We start from the raw sequence: 20368 nt of genomic DNA, 5'->3' as shown, positions 1-20368 counted from the left end.
AGGGAAGGAGCAGCTGTGTGGACCCACTGACCCCCCCAGTAGCACCATGAGATGAGTCTATGTGAGGACAGGCTGACCCCAGGCTAGTATATGACCTCACTGTGGAAACTGGGAGGGAGCATGCTGTAAGTGACCCTCCTGTAGATAGGAAGGGAACTCAGAGCCCTCATTTCAAAGTAACAGTAAACATAGCACCAATGGTCTGTTCACTTAGCCTTTTCTCTCAGAATGCCCAGAAATTCCCTCCAACATCCAGGAACATTGTTACCAACCATCTTGGCTCCTATACTTAAGTCTGCTTTTCCTTGGGCATCAGCATTAAAGCCAGTTATTTAGTTATATTTCTAGCATGGTTTACTTATAATTGTATGGGTTCGTTCTAGAAATCCTAAGATATAACTTTAGAGACTCATGTAATATTTTGGGACATTCAACAGCATCTCTCTTTTGTTTGCAAATGGCAGGTTTTAGCTCCACATGAACTGAAAACATGTGGGAAAGAAGCCTGTATAGGAAATCAGCACACTTGATGCTTCTTTGGAAACTACCAGAAACCGAAGTGTCTGCCTAATTCAGTGTTGGAATGGAGTTCATGGATGGAAACACTTGTGATTTCCTGATAGTCAGCCCATTGGGCACATGTGACAGGTGATTCAGGGGATGTGTGGACTGTCCACTGCTCTCTCTGGTGCTATTGATGACAGACTGGGTGTCTCGTGCGTTCTAGACACCAATGATAGAGCCACTGTTTGGTTTCTTTGGCTTGCTTGTGGTGCTTTAGAGGCTTGCTTGGAACCAGACAGGCCGTATTTGTGTAAATGTAAACAGATCCTTATAGCCCAGATGCACTAAGAAAGAGTTCCTTATTCTCTCTCGTGGAATCAGGACCTTGCTTCCTGGCTCCGTGACTCTCCACTGAAGCTGTGAAGTGTGCACTTCTTTGTTTTGTAGAACAAACAGTCATAAAGTGATGTGCTATGAATTAGGAGCATCTCCCCTCCCTGGAAGCAAAGGCAATGCAGTAATCTATTGTTGATATCTACATAGGTGGGCTAGGCAGGGTTGTTGGAGACAGGCCCAGATGTGGGCATCTGAGAAGCAGGTTCCTGATCTTCTGTCATTTACAGCTTGTACAGTCTTGGCCTAGACATATTCTGTGGGGTTTTCACGTGAGGCAAAGGGATGACTGGGAACACAGACTCTGAATTTAACTTGCTGAGCTTAGGTGTGGTGTTGGCACTTGGTAGTTTTGTGACCTTCAGCAAATCACTTATCTAGTACCTCAATACAGGGAAATAATGGTTGAGAACATCGATGGGTTAATATCTAAAGCCCAGTAAATGGCAAACAGCATAAAGAAGTGTCTCTTATGACTGTTAGTCCCCATATTCTAGAACCCAGCTCTAAGTATTTGAAGCTGAATGTCATCTTAAAGCATACTAGCTTTTAATTTTTTAAAAAAATTCTCTTCTCTCTCTCTCTCTCTCTCTCTCGTGTGTGTGTGTGTGTGTGTGTGTGTGTGTGTGTGTGTGTGTGCTATATATGTGTAAGTCTCTGTAGAGACCAGAAGAGGGGTTGGGTCCTCTGGAAGGGCAGGCTAATCACTAAGCCATCTTTCTAGTCTTTAAGGTGTGTTTTTATTGTTAAGAACAGCATGCAAGCTGGACATGGAAGTTCATGCTTATAATCTCAGCATTCTCAGAAGGAGAATTTGGAAGCAGAGGTAGGAGGATTGCTGGGTTCAAGGCCAGCATAAGCCAGAGAGGGAGCTGCAGAACAGCTTGGGCTACAGAATGAAATCCTGTCTCAAAAGCAAACAAAACAAACAGAAAGCTGTTACCTATCACTCTGCTTCCTACCATCAGCTCCCTTCTGACCTGTGTCGCTTAGCTCTCTTACCGTGAAGGACAAATTTTTTTTTTGCCAGAACTTTGTATAAACATATCACAATTGACCAAGCTGCTTGTATAAAATCCAGGCTTGTGTCAAGAGTCTCAGAGAAGAATTGAATAGGACTCTCTCACACATGCCAAAGTCTCTGCAAGTGATCAGAAAAGCAGCCCAGGCACTTCAGAGACTGAGTGTAGGGTAGGTGATCTTTAGGAAGCTAGTCGTTGGTATGTCGTTGTTTATATATGTGTGCTTGCATTTATTCTTGTATATATGGTGTCATGTGGCTTAGAGTATGTATAACATGATTCATATATGTGTCTATGGTATGATAGAGAGGTTTTTGCCCTTCATGAATTTTGGATGCTTCTCATCTGACCTGCATTTATCATGCAGAATGGGTCTGATTGTGTCTGTGACTCAATATTAAAAAGAACAAGTTCTGCTTTTCTTCTTAGAATGGGTCAGGATGATAGAAAGAGTCCCAAGCCTATTGTACAACCTGTCAAAGTAGTTGGACAGCCTCCACCAAGAACAATGCTTTCACAGGCCCAACATTAACTGAACCCTAAGGTTCACCTGGGAGCTACTGCCACTTCCAATAGTACCCATTCCTTTCTTCTGCAATTGAAATGGCCCTATTTTCATTTATTAAGAGTAAATAAGAAACAGGTATAAATATTTATAAATATTCATTTTCACTAGCCAGATAAAAGATTTGCATATATTATAATTATAGAACAGATCATGATATTAAATCAGCCTGGTCTGTTGTCTAATTATAATTTATGCAAATCTTCTCTTCCCTTCCCTTTTCTTCCCTCCTTCCTTCCTTCCTTGCTTTCTTCCCTCCTTCCTTCCTTCCTTCCTTGTTTTCTTTTACTGAGCCCCCACCTTGCTATATATGTCAGGCTAGCCTGGAACTCCTGATGCTCCTGCCTCAGCCTTTGAGTTGAGATTGAAGGTGTATGGTGCCACATCAGTCTCTCAAGCCCTTTGTTCTGAAAGCCCTCGAAAGTGTGACAGAATCGGATTGCTGGACATCTACTCAAATAGCAGAATGCCGTAAAAGACAGTCTGAAAACAGGATTTGATTGCTAAGTTGTTTTGCAATCACTGTGGTAGATTGACATCTGCAGAGTGGATAGATCTGCTGTCTAAACCTGGGCACACAGGAGAGAGAAAGGGGTACTCAGTAAGTGGGGAGCACCCCCATTTCTAGAATTTCTAGAAATTTCTAGAAAAATTTCACCTCAATTTTTACTAGAAACCTTTGGAGAGAAATAATTCTAGATACCTCACAGTCCTTCATACCCAAGGATCAGGAGTCATGTGTATGTTCAGGTTCTATATTTGATCTGAAATATTATTGTGTCTCGGATGTGTCAGAGAATCAGTACCTGCCTGCTGTCTTGGAGCTGGGTGGTTAACAGGAGAACTCCCTGATTCCAAATGCCTTTCTTATGATTCACGAAATCTCTCATCAGAGTTGAATGAGAAGGAAAAATGTTAACTGCCGGTCGTTGTTAGTCAGGCTCCAGCTGACTAAAGCTTTACTTTGTCTGAGCCGGTCTCTTGGGTGACTACACAAAACTGTTCCATGAAAGAGCAATTCATGTGGCCTGTCACCTCTGGATCATCCCACGGAATGGACAAAGCCAGCCTCGTGTCATCGTTTTGTCTCTAGACAGGTCGGTGAAGGGCGGGATGCTTGAGGCCACGGCACCTCCACCCCTCCTGTTCCACACCCGCTGCTGGGCAGTCAGAAAGGAATTCCCCACCATGGACCTTACTGAGGCTCCTATCCTCACACACTTGGCCTCTCTGCTTTAGTTAGTGATGGTGCTAACCACTAAAGGTACCCCATCCTTTCTCTGTGGAGGGGTGCTCAGAGACTGTCTGGACACTTTGAGTCAGGCAGACACATGATGCCAGCGGTTCTGGCCTTGTGGCCTCTTTAAAGCAGATGAGGTAGGCTTCGTGATCCTGGCGATGCGGGACCTTGTCCACACAATCGTTTACCCTGCGTGTGATTAGAACACATGTGTAAATGCTGGAAGAGAGACCTGGTCTGTTCGGAGGTTTTCCTTCAGGGTCCCACCACTACCACATCATCATGGCTTCATAATCCATTTTGTCTCCGGTCCTTTCTCCTTGTCCTCCTGGTGCCCCGCTCAGGAGTATTGGAGGCAGAGAAGGAACTTTTGAGATTTCTGGAGCGTGTAGTCCTCTGATCAGTGAATCTGAGCGATGCGTGTGCTGTTTGCATGTTGACTGAAGTCTGTGGGCTTAGATGATTGAGAGCATTCTTTCTTCTTTTTGGTGGTCCACAGACTTGACCCCGCCTTGCATTTACTACGCTTGAGCCGCGTCCCCGGGGCATCTGCTTCTGCGTGGGCTAACAAGACTACGATAAAAAGGAGGGGGTAGCTTGTTCTCCAGGAGTTGCATGTGAGTATGCGGTAGACCTGACAAGTTATTTAAGGTCCTAGTCTTGCTGGGGCAGTTTACAGGTAACAAAAACACCCATTTGCAGAATGACTGCCATCCAGAGTTCTCTTAGCAACTCTGTGTGGCAAGTACTTGTACAACCTCACAGAATTCAGGAATCCTTAGCAAGTCTCCTGATTACAGGTTGCTGGGATAGGATGACCAAGTATCCCAGTTTGTTTAAATATGAGGTGGTTCTCAAAATAAGGGGGCTTTCCAAGCGGAAATTGGGGAAATCCTGAGCAAACCAGGGTGAATGGGCCACACCCTAGACAGGACCTTCACAGAAGTCCGGAAGCCAGGCTTCCAAGGGTTACACCCCATCCTGCCTCTCTCTGATGAATTCAGACGTCTACAATGGGCGAGCCTCAACTTTCTCCCAGAGAAAACAGTGGAGAGCTGGGCTAAACCCTTGATGCTAGGGCAGGCATGGAAGCACCTTGGTGGTAAACTTCCTTTATCCTCTTTGTAGATGCCTAGACCTGAGCATATAGAATGTTTTTATGTAAATCAGTTTACAGCTCTTGTTTCTTCCTCCTGGGTTGTGCTGTCTTGAGTTCTTTCTCTTGTCTCCCCCACCTTAAAAGCCTCAACTCTTGAATCCCCACTGAGGCAACCTCTACAAAGCCTCTCTGGGCAGGAGAGCTGCACGGCAGCCAGAAGAATGCTATGGTATCCATGACTTTAATCTCCTGGTTTACATGACTAAGTGTGTAGAAAATTTAAGAATTTTCTCCCAGAACCCTGAAGGAGGAGGGCCAACGTGCTGCCCTCATCCCAGAAGGAGGTTCATCTCCAGGTGCCAAGCTTTGAGTTGGGAGAGAATCTCTTCTCCCAGAGAAGGCCTGCCTGCCCTGAAACCCTTATAGACCTGGGGCTTTGCCTGCACACCGCCAGCCGGGCTTTCAGAGTTTACAAGGCTCTTTGCTCTTTGGAAGAATTAACCATGGGAAAGGTTTTCCATATACTGAGCTGACATTTTTTTCCATTTGTAACTTCCACACAACAAAAATAAATCTCTCATTCAGATATACAAAGTCCACATGAAAGATCATGGCTCGTTACTTACTTCTCTATGTTGTGCGTGTGTGTATGTGTGCGTGTGCGTGTGTGTGTGTGTATGTGTGTGTGTGTGTGGTGAGTGTATGTATTCAAATGAATATTTATGTTAAAGTGAAGGAGCTGGATGAGTGTTTATAATTTTCCCTTAGTATAATGTTAAGAAGAGTAATAGCACTACTTACTAGAAACAAAGAGGAACATTGAACCCGAGGTGTCAGAATCCAGCTCTCCTCTGCACAAAGGGAGTGCGGAGTCATTCTGCTAGGATTCTGGGTTTCTCCTGTGCTGATAAGAAAGTAAGAGAAAGAGGATTACTAGGAGCTTTTATTTCAGCATAACTGCTGCTGATATCCAGCAGCTCCTTGCTTTTCTTAGGATACGTGTGTGATCTAGGAAGCTTAGAATACAGGTCCAAAGTATCTCTCGCTTTCTGTCATCATGACTCAGCATGCCACAGTCATCTCACATTTATTATGCAACCAATTATTGCATATTTATCATGACATGTTCATGCCCTGAAGGGGCTAGCCGTTGCTAGAGCCCTAGTTATCATTTGTTAGAGTGTGACACACTCAGCTCTGCATTTCGTGTGCTCATAGTGGTATGTGAGCATGTGTGAATGTGTGTAGATATACACGTATGCTCATATTTGTATGATTCTGAGTGCTTTCATTATCTTTATGCTTTTTAGAATGCTTCATGGTAAACATTTTCTGAATGTATTCTTTGTTCTCAAATATTATATAGTCTTCATTTTTGTGGGGCACAGGGTCTCACTCTACAGCCCTGGGTGGCTGCAAACTCACAGAAGCTCAGTTGTCTCTGCCCACCGAGATTTATGGGTGTACCATCATGCCTGGCTTATTCTTCAGTTTTGATCATTAGAATACCACCCTCCCCCTGCCGCCTTGTTCTGTTTTTGTTTGTTTGTTTATTTATTTGTTTGATTCATGGTCTTACTATGTTGCTTCAAACATGGTCCCCCTATTTTCTTTTCTACCCTCTCAAGTCCTGGCAGGTAGGCAACCTCATGCCTATACTCCAATAATGTCAAAACCGCCCATAACAGAGAAATATCACTAATAGAAGAGGCTAGCCCATGGGAATGGCTTTCCTCCCACATTTAGGTTTTTGATGTTTTACTTTCTTTCTTAACAGGATAAAGTTGAAGCGCCACCATCCAACACGGGTCTGGGTGCAGAACTGCTTGCTCTTTCAAACACCTCCTGAAGACCTCGGTAGTTCTGATAGGATTCCACAGTGATGTGAGGGGCAGCTTTGTTCTAAATACTTCTCCACAGTAGGGCAAAGAGCAGAGCTGTGGGTGCCAGTGTAAGGAAGGCCTACAGCGCACCACATTTTTATACCTGCTGGAATCAAACTGCTAAATTATCATCTAAAATACTTAAACATAATGAATTTAAGCAAAGTTCAAATTAAGCATTCTTAGAACACGCAGATATTACCACGCAACATGATTTGGAAAGTATGACCCGTCCTGCTGTGTCTGGAAGACATTGTTTCCTTGGCCTCTTCCCTCACTTCCGGCTCTCACAGTCTTTCCGCTCCTTCTTCCGTGTAGATCCTCAAGCCTTGAGGGCTTTGACGAAGACATCCCATTTAGAGCTGAGTGACTCAAAGTCTGTCACTCTTTGTCCACTGTCCAGTGGTAGACTTTTTGTCCATTACCAGAAGAGGCTTCTCTGATGCGGGCTGCGTGAGGCACTGATCTATGGGAATATCAGAATGTGTTAGGAGTCATTGTACTGCTATGTTCTTTTAGCAGAATAAAAGTATTATGTGTTCCCTAGGCCTATGAACTCTCTAGTCTCAGGTTCTTGGCCACGTTAGCAGTGTCAGGAATGGGTTTCATAATACAGAGTGGGCCTTAAATACAACCAAAAGTGGTTGGTTATTACCATAACATTTGTGCCACGATTACCCCCATATGCCTCTCAGGCAGGTAGTCACTGGTGTGAGTCACAGAGCTTAGAGCTGGGGTTGATGGCCACCTGTTCCTTCTGGTAGTGGGCAGAGTAGTTTTAGCACCATGATTGCTGGTCAGTAGGGGATAAGCTTCTATAGGGCATCAGTTCCATTTCTCCATGTTCAATGACATGATAAATAAGTGTTGTCTACATTCATATGGCTTTAGCAACAGGTTGTGGAGAGTCAATGTACATATAGATTCCAAGAGACTATGGAAGCATACCCAAGACCTAGACAAGTTCAAGTCAGACAGGGGTCCCAGCACTGGCAGGGAGATGGCGACACAGGGTCCTATCCCCAGCCAGGATACCATTTGCAACTGATTCTAGTTGGTAAAGAGAAAATTAATTTTCACCAGAGATCTGTCACTGGGTGTATCAACCACACTCCAGGGCGGGCCCCATACCCAGAAGTAGTTAGCTAACACAAAATGAACTTCATGTTTTGTTTTTGTGGGCTTTTTGTTTCATTTCGGCATTTTTGTGCATGATTTTCTTTTTATTTTCGTTTCTGTTTTTTGTTTGTGAATGTGTGGGGGAGGGAGGGAAAGAGCACGAAGTTGGGTAGGGAGGCGGAGAGGATCTGGAAGGAGTTTGGAGACTGGAAAACTTGATCAAAATACACCATTTAAAATTGCAAAGAAAGAATAAGAGGGGGAAAAAGAAGAGCTGCACTCTTTCAATGCAATGTAAAATATTTAGCCCGCTGGATAAGACAGCCTGAACCTCACGCCTTCAGCTCTGTTTAGATTGGAGAGTATATTACTTTGCTGTGGCCGCCCAAATAAACTGCTGCGGGCTGGGCAGTTATGTAGAAATTTATCTTCTCACGGTCCCGAGGCTGGAAGTGAAGATGAAGGGTGTCGTCGAGGATGGTTTCCTCTGGAGCCTCTTCTTTGCTTGCAGGTGGCTGTTTGTCTTGTGTCTGTGTGGTCTTCTCTCTGACACTCTACCTGTGTCCAAACTTGTTCTTCTTGCAAGGACAGCAGTCGCACGGAAGCTGGGCTCTCCTAATGACCTCATTTTCAGTTAATTGCCTCTTTAAAGATCCTATCTCTGAATGTCCCCTTTGGAGACACTGAGAATGAGGCCTCCAACACATGAGTTTTAAAATGACATAATTAGGCCAGCAGCATGGAGTTTCCAGGATTCTTTATGTTCGCCTTAAAGAAGTGCCTTCCTTCCACAGGAAAACAATACCCAACTTAAGTTTTATTCAGTTCTATGTGTAGATGGATTTCTAGAAGTAAGATGTCAGTACATCTATGTATCATGCATTCTGCACTAAATGAAATTGTTCAGCGTCTTTGAAGAATCTTGACATGTTCTGAGGAAAACTGTCTGGTGGGGGTTGTGGAAGGATTCCACCTTTGGCTATTCGCAATTATCACACGGACTTGTGCAAACCGACCAGTATCAAGTTAAAAGAAAATCAGATCAATGGCTGGAAAAATCAAAGCAGATGCTCATTAGGCCTGTCTAAGTCAGAATTAACTCCACCTTTCAGATTTTGTGGCAATTGTGTTTAACATCTGCAAGAACAAAGCCAGGGCATTTAACTCGCCACAGCCTATGGTTTATAGTTCGTCTTCGGCTCCTCTGATCTGTTGTATTTGTGCTAAAAGGCTAGGGGAGTGAGTTACAAAATCAGAGAAACTAGAAATATTAATTTTTCTAGTCCAAGATAATCACCCTCCTTAGGTTTCACTCTGCATATCCCAGGGAAACTTCTGGTCATAGAACGGAAGACTATCCATGCTCAACTTACAAACCAGCTGTGTTCCAAAGTGTCTCTTGGAAGTCAGTTATTAGAAACTGTCAAGAAACTTTCCCATGGAAATAATGTTATTTATGACAATTACATTCCCAGTCCAGCCCTTGAAACCCTGCTCAACTCTTGTCACAAAGAAATATGGTATTGATAGTGTTCTGAGGCCTCCTTACCAGAAGGACACTGGCTTTGTGGAAAGAGAAACAATGTATAACATAATAGTATAACAAATGATCTTAAGTGTGTCAGTATGCTTCGCCATTAGCACCCATTTGTATCAAGGAGGTTGAAGACTGTGACCGCAGGAATGCAGTCTGTACTGAACTCTTGACAGTGGGGCTAGGACCTTGGCGACTGCAGTCAGACAACTGCCTTAAAATTTAGAGTTTACCTAGAGAGAAAGAATCTGTAGACTTCTGAGACACTCACAGCCCAGTTCCATATCTAGAAAGAATGAGATTAGTAAGATACGGTCAGCCGTGGCTGGAGAAAGCTCAGAGTGTTACCGAATAGGCTAGGGGAGAGTGGGCAGAGGTCTAACCAGTCAGCTCTGAGGAGACTTGGACAGTGGGTATAAGACTGAGTTTAAAACCAAAAAAGAAGTTAGAAGGACCAAGGGGAGGGAAGCCATTTTGTTCCGGGTGCCATCTGGTGCAGGAGAATTGTCTGTAATCTGTCAATCATGTTTTAAGTAAAACGCTGATTGGCCAGGCAGAAAGTATAGGCGGGAAAACCAGACAGGAAGTAGAAATGATGTAATGAGAGCAGGAGAATTCTGGGATAGAGGGAGTTGATCTCTCCCACTCTTGCCCAGATCACTGAAGCAGCAGGATGTGATCTGCACCACTGAAAAATGGTACTTAGCCACATGGCTAAAATAGATCAGAAAAATGGGTTAATCAAGATGTAAGAGTTAGCCAGTGAGAGGCTGGAGCTAATGGGCCAATCAGCTTTATAACTTTAGAGACCTATGTGTGATTTTCTTTAGGGCTAAACAGTTGTGGGAACCTGGCAGAACAAAAACTCCAACAAGCAGGCCTGGCCCCCTCATGTTAAACCATCTTTGGGCTAACAAAATGATATTTATGAGGGGTGGGCCACAGTCGAGAGAGGCAGCTGCCCACAGTCACTGACCAGGTGCAGTTGAGCAGAGCTGCCCCTTCCACTCACTCACCGTCTGTCAGTGGCCCCAGCATGAGTGTTCTTTGGTGGACACCAGAAAACCAATGGGTTGACCAGATCCAAGACCCCCGGAAGGAACAAATTCTTCTAGAAACCATGCCTTCCAACCCCCTGGGTTGCTGCCCTCTGGGCTAAGAAAGGAGGTCATAGGTCTCAGGTGGTGACTCTTGGGATCTGGGGTGGGGATGGGAATGAATGAGTAAAGAGCAAGTTAGAAGCCTTGAGGATGAGGATCCGGCTGGCATCGTTTCCCAGTGATGTGATTGGGTTCTGGGTGGCTTCCTAGACAGTCTCCACTTCCTCCTGGAGTCACATCTTTGCTTTCTCCATGTCTACCGTCCTGACCAGGCCCTGTCTCCTCTGCTGTCCCATTTCTAAACTCATTTCCTTAGTGATCCTTTTTCAGTGTGACCATGTTCTGAAGGACACACAGTGTTCCATGATAATTTGATACACCTTTCTAGATATCCATTTTTATTCAAGGATAGTTGAACCATCCATTTCCCCTCAAATAATATTATCTACATAAGAAAGGTGGGACTCAAGCAAATGGTGAGACATTTCCATATAAGACAGGAAAGCCAGTGTGAGCTGCCCCAGACCACAGCCCTGGATGCCTGGGGAATGCACTTAATTAGCCCTGTTGTCTTGGGTAGTGCATTGGTGGGAAACAGAGAGAGTCAGAGCTAATGGGAGCATTCTTGAGGTTTTCTGAGGGGCTTTTCTGCTCAGAATGGAAGACGTGCCAGGCTTTCCCTGGAGGAGTCACGGGCAGGGATTTACCCCAGGAAGTCAAAATACAGAGACAGGGTGGTAAAACAAAGCAAAACAAAATCGAACGACGATTTTAGGAGCTTAGCACTTACTTACCAAGAATAATTAGCTAAAATAGGAAGCTACCAGATGGCTCCGGCTTGTGATTAAAACCCATCTGCGAGGCACATTTGCAGCTGGAGAGCTTATTTGGGGAGCTTTGCGCCACATCAGCTGCTGTGCTCCAAATCCGGAACTACCGCGATGACTGTGCTCTGATCCTTCCAGGTCCCTCTTCCACTTTTTTTTATCCCCCTGAAACGTTTGTAAAAATATGAGAAACTCTGTGTGCACAAAAGCCTTGCGACACGACATTTACCTGCCACACCAGGGTGGCCTCTCAGGAGTTCTGGATAGAAACAGGAAATGCTTGGGTGAGACGGAGCTGAGGTGTATGTCAGGTTGAAACACAGCTCGGCAAGGGAGTCTGGCTTTGGATGGGCTCCTGAGTCCTTCCTCAACCCCTTCTCTCCTTTTGGTTTGGCATCCATTCTGCCACCACAGGAGGGACAAGATGGTACAGAGATGACCCCCAGCCTAGCAGCCTCAAGACAGGATTGCTTGTCACTGGAAACAGTGTGGGTTTCCCTTCATCATGACAGAACCAGAAGGCAGACCTTGCACAGCCCGTGAGCTCGCGGGAGAATGCCTGTTGCCTGAAAACACATGGAAGAAAAACACCCCAAATCTTTTCAAAGACACTTTGTACACTCACCCCAATTATTCTCAGAGCCATGTGCCGCTCTAGAACTCAACACATTTGTTTCTTTTCTTGTACATTTCCCCTCGTCTTCCTGATACCGAGAACGCTCAGCATGAAAGCTCTCACCCCATGGCTTCTGTGATGACAGCACATGAGGCAGGGCCTCTACCCGTAGGGAGAGTTCCATGGCCATGGGTGGCATGAGTCTCATTCACCGAGAGTTCAGTGACTGTCAGTGGTGTGAGTGGTTCTTGCTTGGAGTGAGAACTCAATGGAGTCATTGGCATGAAAGGAAATGCTCACTGTTTCGTAATTATTGTTATGGTTATGTAGTTATTAAATCTTCTCACAGTCACCAAAACACGGATGTCTTGGAAGGCATTAAATGCCAGAATAATGGCAAGTGTTCATTTGAGTGCCTGGGAGATCTCCAAGCCTTTTGACACGCATATGCTTCCAGATATGTTGCCTCTAAAATATTGTTACAGTAAAAGTCTAGTTGGCAGACTGAAAATATGGCAAGCGAGATACAAACTCATGTAGCACATGCTAGCCGAGGCAAGAGCTGTCGAAGATGGAAAGGGAGTCATGAATTTGGTGAAGGGACAGCAACTTAGAGTGGGCACCAGTATCTGCCAAATGGACTTCCAAGGTGGGATGGGTTGCCAAGCAGAAGTGTGTAAGATGTCCAGATTTCCACTGGATATCACATTAGTATCTATAAGAATGGTTTAACCCTGGACAGTTAGAAATGAAAAGGAAATACAGGAAGCTGTCAGATCCAAAGGATGTTAATGTTAGAAGGCAGAGACAACCAAGTGGGCAGTCTGGACAAGACTTGCAGATGGACCTTAGTGGGGTGATTTGGAAATCATTACCTTCTTTTTAGGTTACGAGGTCTCTGCTATATACTATGAGTGTTCCCGTGTCTCCAGAGTTACTAATGAGAATTCAGGCAGCATCAAGGTAAGATCTTTGCCAGGTTGCCGAGAGGGCTTCCTAGAGGGCAGACTTAGCTTTTGTTGTAGAGAACCAAACACTTAGCATTGATACTTTCTTATAAAGAATTTGATATGTGCATCAGTTTGTCTTGCGAGTTTAAGAATATTTTTGCTTCTTGCAGTAACAGATTAGCCTTGGCATTCTGATATAAAATACATAATTATGTAAGTAATTTAGATTTGTACTTTTAGAAAGTTGAATTTTACCAAGCTTATTTAGATTACTGGAAAAACTAAGAAAGCACAAAATCCATTGTCTTCATTGGTTTAATTTACTGAAATAGTTTAGTTCTAAAGAGACTCAGAAAACACATCATGGTAGCTGGACTTAACAGAAAACTAAACAATGTTAAATTTATGAAGAGAGTTTAAGTTATTTGTATTTAAGTAACAACATTTATACGAAGAAAAAAATGTTATTTTAAGTGATTTTAAGAAATTGTTAACTTATTTTCGCTTAGAAGTAAAATAAAATTTCTAAGATGAACTTAAATTCATTAAAGGCATTTTTCTAATATTAAGAGTGCGCACACCTAAATTTTTGGTTTAGAGAAATATTTGAAGGCTCAGAAATGATAATTTTATGTAGGTTCAAAAGCAAGAAAATTAATTTTGCTAGAATGAAGATATTCTTGTAAATTAAAAATAAAAACCCAAGAAATACAACTCTGGGCAGAAGAATGGGGGCTGGAGGCCAAGCTGCCCGGCGCCTTCTGTGAAGAGGGTGGCTGTGGAGGATCCCTCCAGGATCAGTGCCTAGGCTGCTTCATTGGAAGGACTTGGGATAATCAGGCATCTCCAGGGGCAAACCTGAACTGGCACCTTTTCTGGAATGATCTGGCAAGGTGCTTCAGCATCCATAAAACATTCCTGCCTTGTTTATCTGTCCTGTCCCACGCACTGGCACTTATCCTAAGGAAAAGGTTCAGAGAAAGGAAAATTTACATGAAGGTGTTAATTATGGAGCCATGTATAAGAGGAGAAAACAGGATTATTCTAAATGCTCGTGAGACTCAATAACCGAACTATGTAGAAGGAACCTATAGATGCTAGGAAAAGTTTAAGAAGACTCTGGAACAGCCTGAAAAAATGTACATGATACGAAAAAGGGGATCCGGAAAATACAACCATGTTTTCATATATAATCAAGTCTTGGAAGAGAACCTAGGAAAAACTGAGCCAGGTTTGTTGTATAAAATGTTTTCTGCTGTTTCATTGGCTGCTTTCTTTCTTCTTCATTCAAGCTGGGTGGTCATGTCTCGCAGTATTGACTCAGTCAGCACCCTATTTTCAATCTACCATACATGAATATATGTATATTTCAACCCATGGGTTTCTAAGCAAGTTTTCCTGATGCACTTGACAGTTACGACATCTACAAGGTTCTCTAACATCTTCTGTGTTCCTGATCCAACGGCAATGGTGTGTGCACCGTGGTTAGGGGACCGGCCTCGTCCTCACTGGAGTCTGTCTTTGCTTGTGTTGTCAGACAAAGTGTATTGACTGTTCCACCCAATAAACAAATGCTTTTGCCTGGTCTGTGAAAGCCAAGAACTACCCTGGTTCCCAGTGACAGGGCAGTTCAACTTCACTCTTCATTCCTAGACTTAATCCATATCCTCCTAACGTATTCTACCTTTGTTTACGAAGCTGAACGTCCCAACCCTGTATTCTCAGGTGTCCTCTTTCTTCCGGCCTCCAGTTCTACAATGAGTGTTGTAAAGTACAGAGAAGGGGCTCTTGTATTCTGACTTTGAGATAAGAGAAGAGTTCCCATAGGAAGAAGGGTCTATGGGAAGGAATATGGAAGAGTAGAATTTCTACCAGAAGCAGCAAGGAGGGACAGGTATTTCAGGAGAGCCCTGTGTTTTGAGAATCTATGTTTCTAAAAAAGTCGTACATAGCTTGGAGTCGCGAGGGTTTGTTTGAAATGAATTCCTCTGAAGCTTTCAAAACGTTTCCTGTAGGAGCATTTGCATTGTGCCCGGCATATGGAAGGGAGCGGAAACGGGTGCAAAATCGATATGCAAATTACCCGATTTCTGGAGGCCATCTAAAACAAGCAGGACACGTAGAAGCTGCTACTGAGTCATGAGGATTTTGAGCAGGGGAGAGAACTGACGGATCGGATCGAGGGGAAAGCCAGAGGGCTTGACAATTGCGCGGGAGGACAGGAACCTAAACAGTGGAGGCTGGTGGAAAACCAGACGTGAGCTGTTTTGCAAATGTGAGCTGCTGATTTGTGTGCTGAAAATATTCTAGACTGCATCAGCTATGGAGGGAGAAGAATCCCCACGTCATCAAAGTGTCAGAGCCCTGCACATGGAAGACGTCGCAGCTTCTGAAGAACTTCCTGTTTCTATATACCCACGAGCGCCATCTCTTTTCTAAGCTTGATAAAAGGGTCTGGTCTTATGTAAGTGTGAGCCCAGAGGGTAGAGCGATTACCATGTTCCAGAAGAGGTTCGCTTCATGCAAATTAGTAGAAAGGATGTGTGGATGTTTTTGTATGGTATAGCTGGGTAGTATCACTGGCTAGTATTTTTTCTTTAAGTTACCAGGGAGTAGAGTGATATCAACACTCGGATGATAATTTAGCTTCAGGGAAGGTTCCCCAGGTAGGATTGAGCAATGAGCTCTATTGCACCACACTTTGAAGTCTATTGTGCCGCATCTACACAGAGCCCAGCCCAGAAGTTTAGAGTGTGACGCATCGGTAGCAGTAAGCAACGACAAGATCCCCTCTGACTCTCACCCCCTCTTCCCTGTTTTTCCAATTAACAGTAAAATGCTGGGGAGAAAAAAATCCATCAGAATCTCTGCAATCCCTCCCCCACTTCTCTCTCTCTCTCTCTCTCTCTCTCTCTCTCTCTCTCTCCCCCTCGTCCCCCTCGTCCCCTCCTCTCTCTCTCTCTCTCTCTCTCTCTCTCTCTCTCTCTCTCTCTCTCTCTCTCTCTCTCTCTCTCTCTCTCTCCTCTAGTAAGAATAAGAAGCTGGGTCTGTGATCCCTGAGGTTGAGAGGCAGAGGTCAGATGATAAAGCACAACTCCAGGGCCAGCCTAGACTCCAGGGCCAGCCTAGACTCCATAGTGAGTTCTAGGCTCTACGCCCTGGTAGCTTTTTGAAAACTTAGGATTACTGCTCATCTGGAAAGCTGACATGCTGGCACAGCCGGGCAGGGATATAAGAGGGGGGTAGCCATGGGGTAAAGCCTCCTTGCTGGAGGAGAAAAGTGTCAAATACGCTGAATTTGTTCACTGGGAAATTGTGGAAACTACCATCACTCCCCAAGATGGGAAAGGAAAACACAAAATGAAGCCAGATTGTATAAATAAATCGGAATTATCTTGCCCTGATAGTAAATGTGAATCTCTTCCTAATTGAGTTTTACTTTACAGTTTGGATTAAGAGGTAGATATGTCTGTGAAAGTAGAAATGTATTTGTGCAGATTTCCAGTTTGAAATGAAAATCTTCACCCCACTCCCTACATTAAATTATTTAATTTCACTAGTATGAATGTTAAGGAACTGGGCGCAGGTAAATGCTAAGAAACTGTCCTAATGCAATCATAACACTTTCTTCTTGGTCTGAAGTGATATATTAAAGGAAGGTTTAACATGCATTTTTACCTTTTGGTTAATATTATTATAATGTAATAATATTATTTTTTGTTAGCAAAGTCCTGCTACATAGTACTGTCTAGCCTCGAACTCATGACTGCCTTGCTTTGGCCTCCCGTAGGCTGTATGCCAACAAGATGCAGCTTTTACATGAACTGCTTGGGTCTGCGTTGGTAGTGTTTGCTATCAAGACGGTCACTGTCATTCTGAAAGCCTCCATAGCTAACAATATGAGTTATAAGCAATACTCCAGCATGGGCTCTGGAATTCCTGCTTGGGAACAAATGGTGGACTCTGTAGAGCCCTGCCCAGACCTTTAAGTCCTCGCTGTGACTTCTGCCCTTGTGCTATCCCAGCTGCACTGGTTAGGAGCTCTTCCAGGATGGCTCTTCTCGGGAAGTCCCAGGAAGGATCTTGTACTAGCAGGAGCTCGACGGCTTCATGCTTCTTCCTTAAGGCTTGGTTAGCGTTCTGTTTCCTCATGAAGCAACCCGATGTGATACCGGGTGCTTATGTGTTACTATCCCAGGTCATCCATGTGCCTCCTGGGAGCAATCAACCCCAAAGCATGACTCATGGGGCGGGGTGCTGAGCATCTACCACTGTGGGAAGGTATTCTGCCTCAAAGGCTTCCAAACGAGAAGTTCCTGACCCTTTGTCCAGGTTTGAACTGATCCTCGCACCAACCCACTTGCAAAGAAACTGTAACGTCTGCGTCTTTTATACCCAGAGAGAGTTTGCCCGCAGTTCTCCATGTTTACAGTGAGGATTGTCCTTTGCCTCTCTGTCTAGCCCCAAGTGACTTGGAAGCTGACAAGAGGCAACCAGCAAAGCTAATGGCTTTTCCCCGGCACCCGGCCACGGAGTCACATTAGGCTTCTCGTGAGGTGGGATCCCATAGCCTTAAGCTTCAGTTATCTGTGCTGACGGAACTCTGCCCCCTTTGATGGGTTTCATGTCTCCTCAGGTTTTATCAAAAGTATTCAGCTTGGATGGCAACTAACAATTCGAGATTGTGGGAAGGAATTAAGTGGCTTATGTTGTATCTTGGCAGTGGGACACTTGGAACTCGCAGCCGACTGAGAACTCTCTGATTAATCTCGGGGACTGAGCTGCCTTCCCCATCGGGTATGCCTTCCGCCTTGGCAAGCCGATTCCTGATGCCAGAACCTGATCTTAGTAATTTTTTTGTCTTTTTTTTTCCTGCTCTTTGTTGTTGTTTTCTTAGAAGATTGAACTAAGCACTCCAGTCATGGCAATTTTCCTGTATTGAATTAGGGGTGTGCTTTCATTTTCTCTGAACTCCCTTTGATCTCCATCTTCTGCCTGCCCCTGGGGTAAGGGCTGAGCAGCTGTGGCTCCCCGAGGAATGATCTCTGGGATGCTACCTGCTCCAGGGCTGCCTGGCCCACTCTTCATTAGCATGGGACCCATACTTGAAACAACAGAGTCACCCTCTGTGGTAGCCCACTGTGAGCCTGCTCTAAGAAGAATAGTATTTGGCCTGTAACTGCTACAGGTATGACTAAACCTTACCAGATGACATAAAAATATGAGTTAAAAGAAATAGACCGAAGCCCACGGCTCCTCATTGAGAATAATGGGTTATATAAGGGCTGCTATTTATGGACCCAGAATATCACTGGTGCCATCTCTTCTACAAACCTACCCTTTATTAGCTCATCTCTGCTGTGAATCCGTTCTCTGAAAATCTTTGCACATATCAGAACCAATAAAAGCTCTAGAGAGCTGCACTGTGTGTCATATCAGGAGGCAGAAATTGGCAGAACGCTTGTTTGGGAAATGAGTTGGTGGATTGGAAGGCGAGCACCAGGGCTTTCATGAGAAGGTCATCAGTTTAAATCCAGCACAGCCAGTGGTAGATAAATGTCACCACCCATGCGGCTTGAGTCCATCTCCGGCCTTGGGAGACAAGTGTTTGTGAGGGAGGCTGTGCCTTTTACTGAGTCACACAGAAGCACAGAGTGCAGCTTGGTCTACACATCTACAATCCATCTGACTTGAGACTCCACCAGCATCGCTGGGTCAGGTCATTGCCACTTACAGATGAAGATCGAGAAGTCTCGTAGGACAGACATAATCAGCCCAAGGTGGTGAAGCAGCTCACCCAGGTTCTTGAGGTTGAGAGGTACAGACACAGGCAGACCTGAAGTGCTTGGATGTCTGTCCTGACTCAGGCACACTCCAAGTCAAGTGCAATGTTTCATTCCCACTCTGAACTTTTCAACTTGTGAGGTCATCCAAACCTCTGACCCACTTAGCCAGTGTTGTTCTGAGGAATTTCAGAGTCTGGAGATGCACCAGGCACACCTGTAGTGTCTTCTGCATGCATGCGTTGTTATTTTTGTAATAATAATGGATAACCTTCTTATTAACTATGGCCAAAGTACATTATATTCTTTTATAAAAATGTCCTTATGAAATCGAGGACTGTGTCCAATCAATAAATGACAAGAAAATAAAATACAAGGTGCGAGCAGTTAGCACAGTTGGTGGAGTGCTTGCTGGGCAAGCGTGGGGACCCTGCTCACGTTTTCAGCACCACATACAGCATCCCGGTGTGGCAATATGTACCTGTAATCCCAGTGGTGGGGAAGTGGGAGCAGGTGGATTCCTGGGACGTCCTGGCTTGCCCATCTACCCTGTAACGAGCTCTTCATTTGCTGAGAGATACTGTCTGCAAAACTAAGGTAGAGAGGCATTGAGGAAGACAGGCAATACTAACCTCTGGCCTCCACATACATACATGAACATGTACCCGCACAGATGTGTTATAAATGCATTTAAAGTCATGTTAACACACAGTAACATCTGAAATATGTCTTTTTACTAACTAGTATTTACCACTGTTGTTGAGTATGGATATGTGTTTATATCTATTTTTCAAATTACTTTTTGTGTGTAAAGCCTTTGAGAAGTCCTACCCAGTGTTCTAATTCCATGGAATTAGAAATTGGATTTTTTAGACAGGTGGTGGTGGTGCACGCCTTTAATCCCAGCACTTGGGAGGTGGAGGCAGGTGGATCTCTGTGAGTTTGAGGCCAGCCTGGTCTACAATAGCTAGTTCCAGGACAGGCTCCAAAGCCACAGAGAAACTCTGTCTCGAAAAACCAAAAAAATTGGATTTTTGCCACTCACAAATAAAAATTTAGTTTTCTCCAATGGAGTCTCACTGGATATTAAATCTACTTTCAAGAGCAGACTGACACGTAGCATAGATAACTAGCCCAAAACGAATCCAATGACATCATTGGAGGGTCTTTGTCTCATGTTTTAGGGCATTTAATTTTTTTTACTCTACAGGTCCTTTGCATATATATTATGGCTTCCAGTTTTGTGTTTTTATGGGTTCCCATTTTTATGAACATGTGTGTCTCTGTGTCCTTTTTCTTTGATTTTTTTCAGTTTGTTTGTTTCTGTTTTATCTTATTATTCTTTAGATGCCTGTTTGTTTTCTAAGGAGAGAGAGAAAGGTTGTGAATTAGGATGGGAGGCTAGGTGGGCATGATTTTGGAGAAGCAAAGTTAAAATGAGGATATAGTGTATGAAAAAAAAATCTATTTTCAATAAAAGAAAAATAGAGGGGGGGAAGAAAAGAAAGAAACTGGCGTTTGGTTGAATGTCCTTGTTACCCAAATCAAAGAGGAGGTTGTCTCTGTCTCCACAGAAATTCTCCACCTCTCAAGCAGGGAAGTTTTGGTCCCTCAGTCCTGACAGCCAGTCGGAAGAAGAGGTTGTCCGAGCCTTCTGTGATTAACTAGAAATGTGCTGGGAAAGCAGATGCCGCCAAACCACTGCACGCCACAGTTCCGTCAGTGAGTGTCCC

The sequence above is a fragment of the Arvicola amphibius genome, chromosome 2 (genome assembly GCF_903992535.2).
Source record: "Arvicola amphibius chromosome 2, mArvAmp1.2, whole genome shotgun sequence".
NCBI lineage: Eukaryota > Metazoa > Chordata > Mammalia > Rodentia > Cricetidae > Arvicola > Arvicola amphibius.
The sequence above is the reverse complement of the archived record's forward strand: the minus strand, read 5'-3'. Positions refer to the sequence as shown.